Here is a 12,697-nt window from a genome sequence, read left to right as displayed (position 1 = left end):
TCAAAATATTATAACACATAATAATGAGCTTTAAAACAAAAATAATAAGGTGCAAAACGTACTGCAGACTACCACGATAACCAGACGTACAGAAAGAAGAAACGGGTCCATACAAACGAGCACCTTTTATAAATACACAGCGGCAACCATGTTGCCTCGGCCGCCAATCAGGGCATTCCACCGAGAGTATAACATGGCGGATAGCTATGGGTATTATCAGTCCCTATTATTATATCTGATTAAGGACGACCGTGGACAAGGTTATGAAGCTTGGACTGTATACCTGCAACTCGTACTTGGATGGAGCTCCTGTATTATAAACCCACGCAACTGCATTATTTGAATTGAATTTAATTTTTTTTGTCATAATATCTTTATCTATATTATTATAGAGTATTTTCGTTTTCAACAAGATTAAAATATAAATAATTTAAATAATAATTAAATATTAATTATTTCTATTGCAGTAGCGTAAACAAAAATATTCTTTTATGATGGGGGAATCGAATCAGAATCTCTTGTCGGACCCTTGTAACCTAAAGTAGGCAGGTAGTTAGGCAAGTATAGCGTGGCATTGAAATTAACATTATAAAAATTATTTCTTTAAGTTTTTATATGAGAATGATAAACTAGATTTTACTGCAAGCTAATGTGTTCTAATAGAGAGATAACGAGCCAAGTGTAAGTGCAAGTGGATATTTACTAGAACGCCTGATAAGTCTGAAATATTGGAACAGATGTTCGGGGTGAACGACTCCTGGGATGATGCGCTCAGCCCTCGTTGACTTATTTATGCGCGTACGCATGTAATTATAGTAAAAAGAGAAATATTTCATTAAGTAAATGTATGAAATGTCAATGTAATTTTGACAAGCAACTAATGAATTTATGTCCTTCTCCTCGTTATTTTGAAACATAAATTATAATTTCATATAAATACATGTATTGGTTATTTAAAGTTAATTAAAAAATGTATTTACATATGTAGATATCATAACTGCTAGCTATTTATAAAGAAGTAGACTTTAACATATAAAAATAATATAGCTTTTATAAATAAAAACCTCCGTCCCGCCAGAGGTATCAGGAATAATAACCAGGTTGGAGGGCTGACGACTATCAAAGGTGATTTAGGAAAATTACATTATAAAAAGAGTAAAAGAAATGAGGGCTAGGGTGCGGCTTCTCACAAAGTCATTATTATAAAATGTACCAATTTAAATTCAAACATTGAGACCGCCGACACCAAGTGGGATTATAATATTATGGACAAAACGAATTAGGCTGGGATAGACCTAACATTATAGATAAAACGAGAAAAGGTGGAAAAACATCATTTAATCTTATATATATATATATATACCTACGTTAATGGTACACAATAAAAGAGGAACCTTTTTAATGTTATTTTTAAATTAAATTGATAGTAATATATAATAACTAATATTTCTATTTCCACACATATTTATTTGGATGGCGTAGGTAACATTACAACCAGTAAATATAAAGCTAAGTTAAAGATTTTACTGCCACCTTTCTCAAATTGGAATAGCAGAGACGGATCGAGAGAAGTTAGGTAGTAAAAAAGTTTCTTTGTTATCCGATACTATCGGGACGGAACTCTTTCTCAAAAGCTCTATTTTCAGAGAATCGCAAACTTTTCTACTTAAATTACTCAGTACAAATAACACATATACAGTACCCACATAGGTATCCTAAATCGTAACTTACCTATACATATATTTTTTGTTTGGGAGATTACAGTGTAAGATATAATAAACCTACCTCCTTACTACATTTTTTAAAATTTAATTAAAAATCCAGTAACGCCTTGATAAAAGTCAATTCTAATCTATTCTTCGTCTTGATTAAATTTCTCACTAATAGAATTTTAAGGTTTCAACTTTTAATTTATTTTTATACGAAACCTTTTGAACGAACTAATTTCACATTTCATAAACTTTTGAATAAATAGATTTAATTTATTGTTATTGTTTAATTAGTTGGTTGGTTACAATTGCAAAGGAAATGAAAGTACTAAAAACAAATGTATAATATATCTTCGAATATATTCTACGCATAATATTTTCATTTCTCTCTGTTCTCCTATCAGCATATCTTATAATTATAAAGTACTAAATTCCTTAGCCGCGAGCTACAATTACAAAATATTCCCGAGCGATCCAATTAAGACGCTTATCCGCAAAATTCCGGGCCAGCAAACTTTACTGATTCCCTACTGTAATGACTTCGCAAATTCTTCAGATATCTTACTCAGAAACGTTCTTTATTCGCATTTTAATGAAAATATTCTCTAGAAAACAATTTATTATTATTTTTCTAAAGCTTCATGCTGTATCCTGTATGAGGATAGGCAGACTGATCTAGGGTTACTACATTCTCTTCCTTATTTTTCATATAATTTTCGAGACATAACATGTTGTGCAGCGGAACTTAACGCCACGCTTTGTCTTGTTATCAGGACGGGAAAGTGAAAATAAATTAATCAAATGCTATGCTGTTGCTCCACGAAGCGACGGCGTCAAAAAAAGAAAATCATAATGCATTAAACATTTCCATTTAAGTCTAGTACCAGCATAATGAAAATAATTAATAAAAAAAATAAATAATAGAAATAAACATTTAAGATTCCAACATTTTTGTTTAAAACAATTGTGTTAAAACTTCAACACAAAAAATACACAACATTTAGGTACATTTGAGGCAAGAGAAAAATCTCCATAATCCCGTCGGCGTCTGTCTCAACACGAAGCGGCAATATTTAGCTAAGAGTAATAATATAAAACAATATACCCTTAAGAGTTTGCTACATAAAGTTCGCCCCGAGAATAAATGGATTACTTATGTCCGCAGCGGCATCTAGCGGGGGGTGCGTGAAACTGTATGAGTTATTGTTATTGCAAGGATTTTCCCGCTTCCGATGTGTTTTCACTTACAAGGAACTTACACCCCCTCTTGTACGGAAACACATAAAAATCTAAACGAAATATTCAAGTGAATTGGTCGTGTTTTAAGGTACAAATGAATAATACGCTTTGGGGTTGGGAAATGTTCTAAGCCATATGTATAATGGGCACAAAATTCTTATCAGTGATAATAAGCAAAGTTTATACTGATAAATACTGCATATTCGGGTAAACTCTTCCTAAAAAATTTATCCTAAAAAATTTATAATTTAGAATTTTGTATATCCTAAAAAATTTAGAAATCCACGCAATTCAGTTAGCTACAATTGTAATTAACCCCTTTTGAAATATGATATTCGCCAAACCGTCATTAAAGTACTTATTTAAAATAAAAGTTTGAACAGGTTATTATTTGAGTTTCATTAACAATTATTTAAATTATCCTAACATCAACTATTCTGATATTATACGAAATTAAGTATTCTCTTTTGTCAATACATTGAAAAATGATATCTCATTAGCTGTACCAATTCTTGAACAAGAACAGAAGGCCTGGCTTATTAAGGGGGCCGTAAAGACTTACAACAGACGGACGCATATTTCATCGAGGAACACCCGCGTCGTATACGAACACCAATTGCATCATCGTCTAAATTCTGAATGACCGTGATTGTACTAGTAAATAGTGACATTTCATGTGCTCTAGAATGGAACGTCTGTGGAATGAGCTTGATATATCTTGAAGCTATTTAAATTAAATATTGAATCTTAAAAAATATCTTTTAAAAAAATATTTTAGTCTCTACATATTTAAACTTACTTATTGCAAAATTTATTTCATGTTTACTGAAAAAATAGTAAAAAATTAAATTATAAGTATTATCGGCGATACTTGTCAATTCAAAATATATAAGTATTTTAGTAAAATGGACGAACCAAATAATAAACATTATCGCGTTATAAAACAATGAGATTGCTTAATTAAACAAGAAACACACATTACACGTCATGTTTTTAAAAACAAAGACCTCGTAATTAGTAAATAATTTATAATTTGTTCACATGCGAATTATATTTGCGATAAGTTAACTCACCGTAAACTTAATTACGAGACGAGCCGCAATAAGCAAAGAAATAAGTTACTTTTAAAAAAAAATAGTATGTAGAGACCACACAGAAAGAATTCTGATAGAGTATTTAACATTTATAATTTAATTCAACATCCATTAAGAAGCTATAAAGGCTGGAATTAGTTAAGATTCTTTCGTAATCCTATACAATGCTTTGTTGGAATAGAAAATACAGTAAAATGACTTTACACGTATGTATGCTTATATATAATTAAATTAAATCAAAACAAATTACTATTTTAATAGCATATAAATTATAATCATAGTACATAAATGTTAATATCTAATAAGTGCAGTTAATTGCTGTACATATACCATTTAGAATTATTATATACCGACTTATTCGTAGGTATCCAACCGCGCTAGATATCGCGTGTGATTATGTTACTTGCAAAAGCTAATTTGTGAAATTAATTTTAAAAGCAATAAAGGCACTTTATATCCATTATACGTAAATTATAGAATTGTATAGAATTATATAGACACATTCAATAAATAATTACATGTCAAAATTAATGATTATTTATAATGTTCCAAATTATAAATTCAAATATTAATATGTATTTTTTAATTAGCGTATATTCTAAACTGGTAGTGGATTCATTTATTTTATTTTATATTTATATTAAAGGCCTACTATTTCATGTCTTAATAGAGAAAATGAATAAAGAAACTTGTACATACATCTTCCACCACCATCTGGTTTGCTAACCGTATGATTTTTTGGCGTAGCTCCAATAGTCGTCCGCGTTGATTCGTGGCATGTTGCTACCGTTTTATATTATATGATTTTACTATATATTTAATAAACAAATTCCTAGATAGCACAACACACTACTTTCACGGGTAAAATCTTTAACTGCACTGACGTTCCGCGCTTTCTCTTTACTAGCAAAAAAACTAATTTGAATTTTAATACAAAATTGGGCCAGTTCCTTTCTGAGAAGAGTTGCATTTATAGCTGGTGTCTTTGTTATGGACCTATTTAAGAAAACATGTTGGTACTTATTTAAATTTTTAAATCATAACAAATATAAAAGCGTTTAGGTATGTAGAGTCGATTATAAACAAACGTAAGTTACTTGTATTAGTAACATTATTTAAAAAAAATGTAAAGATGAATTGACTTATATAAAACTTTAAAAAAATATGTACGAGTATATAAAAAAAACAAATAAAATTACATGCTCGTTTGCATCGTTAAACCTATAATTACCGTTAATTCCATTTGACATTTGTACAGTACCTATACCTATCTACACCTTGCGCGACCACACACATGGTAAAAATAAAATACCATATCTTTTTCCGTATTTTCATGTATTTAATTAATTTTACAGGTCATATTGGTTCAATCTACATAACAGTATGCCTATCTAATTCAAAATGTTTGTGTGACAATATAACACATGTCGTAAGGTACTTTGTAAAAGGAAGGAAAGGAAAGATAGAGATATTATACCTGACTATTTACTTTGATCTGAGAAAATAACAATAATCAAAATCAGCTTCACGCTGTGTCCCGCGCACATCAGGGAAGGCAGAGGGAACCTAGTGTTAAGACGTTCCGGTCTCAACTTTCTACCGAATTCTGGAGACATTACGTGTTGAGTGGCAAAAGGTAGTGTATAGAAATTCAAATTTGAGAAAATAATGATGGGTTCAAATCCCACTTGAACAGAAAATTAAATTATCGTAGTTACTTCATCATTGAATATGGTCATTAAGTAATGTGTAAATAATGAAGAACATAGTGTTTATGGAATTTTTCCTATGCTTACATCATGTAATATGCATAAAGCGTCCTTTTAAGCTGTAAATTTTATTTAAGAAATATTTTACAAAAAATATTTCACTCAACATTATCTAAATTCTCGGTCTAACGCCATCTATGAGGGCGTCGCCGAACTTTTGCGAGCTTTTACTACTATGCTTTGCGTGAAAAATTTAAGCTTTGTAGGTAAAATTATTTTTAAACATATATTTTTTATGTAAGTTGGTATATAAAAAAGTATAGTTATATGTATACTGCAATAAGTTTTCCATTCCATTATATATTATTTTATATGCTCTAAACTTTAGAAGGTATTTTTTTAAGTAATATTTTTTACCCTTTTATTTTTAAATGTAATTTATAAGTAGAAATAAATATTTATTTCAGGCACAAAGAGTTTTCTATAATATTGAAATAGACTCACTTGTTATATAATTTTAAAAGTTTAACAATGTCTCTTCATTTCATATTCTTTTATTTTACGTGTGGAGAATAAAGTAATTTATTATTTATTTGTTAACTTCATAAAAAGTAATAGAGATACCTAAATAAGACATTTTTTATCTACAATTACTACAAAAATATTTACTCTAATCTAAAATATATTTCAGCGCCATCTTTCGATTATAAGGTGAACTTCATCGAAGGCTCCATACAGGGCAGATGCTCTTAACCTTTATGTAAGAGATACATCGTATGAAAGTTTATTTGTAGATACATCATATCATGAAAATATTGTTTATTTAAAATAATCATAAAAAGCATTTGAATCTTAATAAAATCTATACGAATAATATATTTAAAGCGAAATAATTATTTGTTTTATTCCTACGTAAACGAAAAATTACTATTAAATCTATTATTTTGTAGTAAAAAGTTTATTTGGTTAAATTCACCTCTCTTGCAAGCTATTGATACGGATTGATAAAATATTTTTGATGTTACCTACTGTAACGTCGATAAGAGTTGACTTGTACATTTAGAACAAGTATTTGCATTTGACTGTAAAAAACCGTGAAATTTTTTTTTCATATTTTTTTAAATAAAATAATATTTGACTTCAGCATAATATATAATATTCAAAGTAAATTTGAAGAAATACATCACGAGACTACCCTATTGCATTGTAACTAATTTTTATATTATATTTCTTTACAATGAAAAAAATATATTATTAAATAACAATATCTTAAAATATATTCCAATAGTTTATGACACCTGGTTTTAAGACCCTCCCTCGTGCAAGTGGAATTTTACACACACATAAACACACACACCGAAATAAACTGATGTGTGTGAACAAAAATTTAGGTGCCATACCCGTTCTGATCGCGGCCATGATTGTTTATCTGCCATCTTTGTCTCTCCCGTAGAAAACTATACGAGATTGTGGATACAAGATTGTATTGTTATCTCTTTCATACGAATACTAGTATCGATAGCAGATTGGATTCCTTTATTTGAGTAGGGGAATGAAAAATTTAAAGCATGGCGGAACTTTATTTCGTATGAAATATTTGTATATTTTAGTTGAAATAAAATTTTGATAGTTGATTGTTGAATTGGATGTGACATTATAAATTCTGTTATTTTTAAGATAATAAATAGAGATAGATGTATACTCTTTATTGCGTACATAAAAAATAAAGTACTTATTAAATAAAAAAAGCAAAAGAAAATGTTAAAATGGTTAAAAATCTTCATAAGGAATATAGAGAGATGCCTTAGAAGTACAAAAAACAATATCTAAAGAAAAAAATAATAGAGACACATACCTTTTAGGCAACGATTTATAGTTTTTCAGTATGAGTCCCCTTCTTAAACCATTTTGATGAGATCTGAAACAAGAGTATTTCATTATTATATTATTATTGTATATATATCCATTGTACCTACTTATAGAAAAATGTAATCTAAATAAATTAAATTTATTTTTATGTTTGAATTTAATTCAAATAGCCGACTTCCGCTATATTAAAAATAAAAAAATACTATATTTTCTTCGTATTTCATTTTGTTGGCTTCAATAGGTAGAATCCAACGATTATAGTTCCTTATAAAATAAACCTGTTCGTGTACTAAATATGGTTATTTACAACGTACGATAATCTCTACTAAGTGCACATCGCTGAACCTTACCTTAGCCGCCACTTGAATTTATGGTAAGTTAAGCAAATATTAATGGCAGTAAATTTATGGTCGCTCGAAAATTACGATGGCCTTTCTTTAAGAAACACATGCCCGTAATAAACGAGTGACTAAGTATTACAAGTACCTCCTACCTTATGACGTCAGCTTCCATGACTTTTATCAAATATATTTCTGAAGTGAGATTACAGTGGGGTTTTTACGCTAGCAACCCACTGTAATATTTTACTTGTAGCGATAAATGTAACGTAATAATTCATGCTTTTATATTAATTAAGTTACTATGCCTATTTAGACGACAAGGGGTCATTTCACTTTTACAAAAATTCTTTTAATATATTTTTATAGGTTCACGTTAGATCCATTGCACATAACAGGGTAGGTAGAGGGAATTTGGAAACCTAACGCTAAGACACTCCGTTCCCATTAAGACACTTTCGTTCCCCACTTTCCGCCGAATTCTCGGGGCATTACGTGTTGAGTGGTGAAACTCAACGCCATACTTACTAAAGAAATCTAAATACATATTTATAGATATCGATTTTCGCCTTCCAATAAGTTTTGTACCTCATTAATATAATACAAAAAGCGAAAAAAAACCCAAATAATCTTTTCAAAAAATTAGCATTACAATACACCAAGAACGGCCAGCAACGTTGCAAGAAGTTATATCTCTAATAATAAAAAGTAATTTAGTAGACAGCGTCGTGGAGGTCACATCGCAGAGAGGGCACGCGTCCTCACTCGCTATGATTGATACGTAATAAACCAAATTTATTACGAGACCGCCATAAACGCGGCCCAGGATGGCTAATCATCTATTAATCGCAATTTAACGCATCACTACTGTCAAATAATACTTGAAAGAACAAGTTATAAAAGTTTATTACGCATTTCCACCAATTATAGTGAAAGCCTTAATTAGTGTGTGACTGTAACGCGACGGTTTTGGGTTCGATCCCCATTGGAGGAAGTGAAATATTTATTTACGTTTATATTACTATTTCTTCGCTCTGGTGTCGAGGCAAAGCACGGCGTTGAGTTCTGCCCATCAACACGCAATGCCTCCAGAATTTGAAACTGGGAAACGAAGTGTCTTAACACTACGTTCTCACTACCTACCCTGCTGTGCGCGAGAAACAGCGTGAAGCCTTAATTATTATTAACCCCACACCATAAAAAAAGCATTTAAGCACACGGAAGGAGTCACAATAGTCCATAACCTACCGCAAATCTTTGACATTACAACGACTCGATTGTTCCAATGTTTATCGAATAAAATTTATAGTACCGAAGGTTACGAGTGCAACATGGTCGACGACCTCTAAATTGCCTGATTACGCATTTTTAATGGCTTATCGGGATTTTGTTGATATTTTATACGGCGGCCGATAAGAGCTACTGCTTATTGTTTTTGTAATGCCGCGTATAATCGGCAAGTTTTATGTAACCGCTTTTCTTATATAATGAAATAACTGTGGGTTAGTAAAAAATATGTTATAGTAAAGTAAATGTTTAATGTTTTGTTAGCTAAATATCATAGAAGCAAAGTAAAATTCAATATTAAATATTGAGTTAACCCAAATTCAAATTGTTTCAGTTATTTCAATATTTTTTTACGACAAAGCCATATGAACTTTTGGTAATAACAATCTTTATATTTAAAAAATAAAGAATACAGAAAGATGATGAAAATGTCCATATCCACGCTAATATTACTGAAGTCCATATATTTTAGGAAAAATATTTAAGAAATGAAAGCTTTAGTGAGCAAAATCACTACGTGAATTATATCAACGAGATTTCATGACAACATTTTAAGTGTACGTTTGCTATACACCTTAAAAAAGCCTTAAAAGTTCCTTTAGAATTACTGTATAACTGTAAATATTAAGGAAGTACCTATACGTAGAGCAAGCGCGTACCTCATAATAGACGCGGACTAGATACCTACAATATCGTAAGGAAGGCGTGCGATTCGTTCCATTCAAAGGCAACCGTATCGTTCGTCTAAACACCGGTTGTTTAGTGATGTTGTAAATCAAATCATCAATTATCGACAAGCGTTTACACTCGTGACGCCGCCATGTAAACAATTTGGACGTTAAAACTGCTACCTACATTTTATGGGTATTCAATTTGGGGGAAAATCGATTTTATTCGCCGGCTTTCTAATCGATTCATGAATAAAATTGCTCGTAGTTTCAGTATTACTTGTGTATTCCAATTTTTTACACGAGGAAGTGGTTGGCGGATACGCATGGTTGGCTGCAGGGGCTGTGTAAACAACATTGAGGCTGGTTTATTTAGCTGCTCTCTACATATATATATGTTTGCATTTAGCTATATTCTCCTATTCAAAATAATCAATCGAAAGCTGCATTTACCTGTACATATTCTAACAATAAATATACACCTATTAAAACTTTAATATTAATCATATTACATTATAAATATTATTTTAAGAAATAGATTATTATTTAGAAAATATATAAACTACAGTACTCTGGTTGCCTGGAATATATCAATTGTAGTGGTAAGGCCGCCTTTGCACATTTTTTCTTAAGAATTTACTGTATGGTATCTTTTCAAGTGTGCAATAAAAACTTTTATTTATCTATCTTTAAAATCATATATCCGATATCTGTTGACAAAAGAATAGACAATCTCATGTAAACATACCTTAATGAAAGCTTAAGCTTTTCTCTTCCTCTTAATAATATCCAATATTGTAATAAAATTAAATTTTCACTTGGCTATAAAGTGACACTCAATTCGAGAACAAGCGCTCCAGGAAGAGTCATCAACAACACTGAGACCATCCTCGTCCACAATTGTATCACATATTTATGCCGCTAACAAAGCACTAACAAATTGATATGTTTATCTACAAAGGACAATAAATTAATTCAAAGCCCACCCTTTAGCGAGGGGAACCACCCTTCAGATTTAAAAATTACAAAATATTACATAAATAATAAAAAGTCGCTCTCCCCCGGCTCTCTTTGTTATAGATAATTTTGGTCGATGCATAGTTCCGGGGTAATGGTCTGTGATGGCAACAAGAATCTACTATCATACATAATTCATATTATATACGTATAGCCAGCATGTAGATACTCACACGAAGAATTCCGTACAAAAATTTTAGATTACCACAAAAAAACCTCAATTTAGTAAAATGAAACAAATTATGTTTGTAAGTAAATAAATAAATAAAATAAATTTAAAAAAGTTTATTAAATGAAATTTTTCTTACACGTTTATCTATTCATTCATTTGAAATTAATTTTCATATGATAAACAAAAATATCTACAATGATAGCTATAATTGATTAAGCCAGTTTTCATTTTTCCCTAAATAAAATAAGGTCAATCCCTTCACTAAAGCATAATAACCCGCAGTTTTGCCATACTTTCCCACCCTTTAATGTAATTTTTTCATAGGTTCCATAAAAATTAAATCAAATTCTAACCGGATCAAAGATAGGGGTATTCTATGTTTTAATTCAGTGTGATAGTTTGATGGGAAAAGTTTTAATAGCCTGGTGTCCATGTAATTGTAGTCGGCAGCTAATTGGCCACGAGAGACGTAAACCGGTGGAAAGTGCAGGGGAAGCTTTTAGTAACGACTAACGAAACTGGAAAATATATTATATAGATATCTTTTCAGCTATAGGTAGTTTTATGTTGTCTAAAATTATTTCTTTTAAATTATACTGGTAGATATGATTGAGTAGTGTTTCGAAAATTAAAAACTATTACCTACCCTTCATACGTCAAAATTATGTAATCTTGCTTTAACTTATTTCTCGATATGGTAATATTCTTCGGTCTTGTTTATTTTAAATTAAAATTGCCATTTTAGTGGGCTAAAATTATGGTAGGTAGGTTCCGTTCTTCACTGTCAGCCTATATAGTTAAGTGATCACTCGAGTATTTTCAGTGACGAGGGTGAAGGGTCATTATAAATTTATTTGGTTCTGGTGAATAATCACCAATTTTTTTATTAATATTATTATTAATTTAAAAAATACCCTACGCAAATGTACAATGTACCTACGTACATGTAAGAAGATTTTCTATTATCTTAGTAACATGGTTTAATTAATAAATTATTTATTTACGCTTTACTAAACACAAAACAGTTGTCAAGTGGTAAAAAGAAACTTGACAAAACGTAAAAAAATGCAATATTATTCTGAAAAAGTGTAGTATTATGTATAGTAGGTAGGTACGTGTTGTATGTGGTATATATTTCATAAAAACTGCCGTAACTGTAAAAGTATCTATTATAAATATTATTTTTCCATTGAAGTTCAAGCCTATGCTGTCTAGTCATGCCATATACTCGTATACTACAGTAAACGGCACATCAAGTTGCGATTAGGAAATTGTTATATTATATACAAAGCGAGAAACAAGTAGGTAAATAAATAATCTTTTTATAATGTTCCATGTAACAAAATTAACATACAAATGGGAACATTAAAATAGAGCTAAGTACGGAGTCGATAAAAATTCAAATAAATATAACAAGTCTAAATAAATATTCACATTGCAATATCGTACCTAATAATAAACTAAAGCTTAAAGGAATAAATCCAATTCCTTACCTTTTCATTCTTAGGCCTGTATCATGTCTCCGGCCAATCACCTTAAAAGTACCGGCTTAAAATCTAAGAAGATATGCAGCGGATACAGATTACCCGGCGTCT

At 30.4% G+C, this 12,697-nt stretch overlaps 1 protein-coding gene across 2 annotated transcripts in view; it reads right to left on the bottom strand.

Annotated features, from left to right (window-relative positions):
- Abd-B (Homeobox protein abdominal B) overlaps positions 1-12,697 on the bottom strand; it is a 74,443-nt gene that overhangs the window by 23,603 nt on the left and 38,143 nt on the right. For both annotated transcript variants that reach the window (XM_085207804.1, XM_085207803.1), the window contains one exon: positions 7,607-7,669. The gene's annotated coding sequence lies outside the window, so the exon portion shown is untranslated. The remainder of the gene's footprint in view (positions 1-7,606; positions 7,670-12,697) is intronic.

The sequence above is a fragment of the Heliconius melpomene genome, chromosome 3, assembly GCF_056956725.1.
Source record: "Heliconius melpomene rosina isolate 202511_hmr_F chromosome 3, ASM5695672v1, whole genome shotgun sequence".
In the NCBI taxonomy this organism is placed as follows: Eukaryota; Metazoa; Arthropoda; class Insecta; order Lepidoptera; family Nymphalidae; genus Heliconius; species Heliconius melpomene.
Note: the sequence above shows the minus strand (reverse complement) of the source record. Positions and strands in the feature narration are given on the sequence as shown.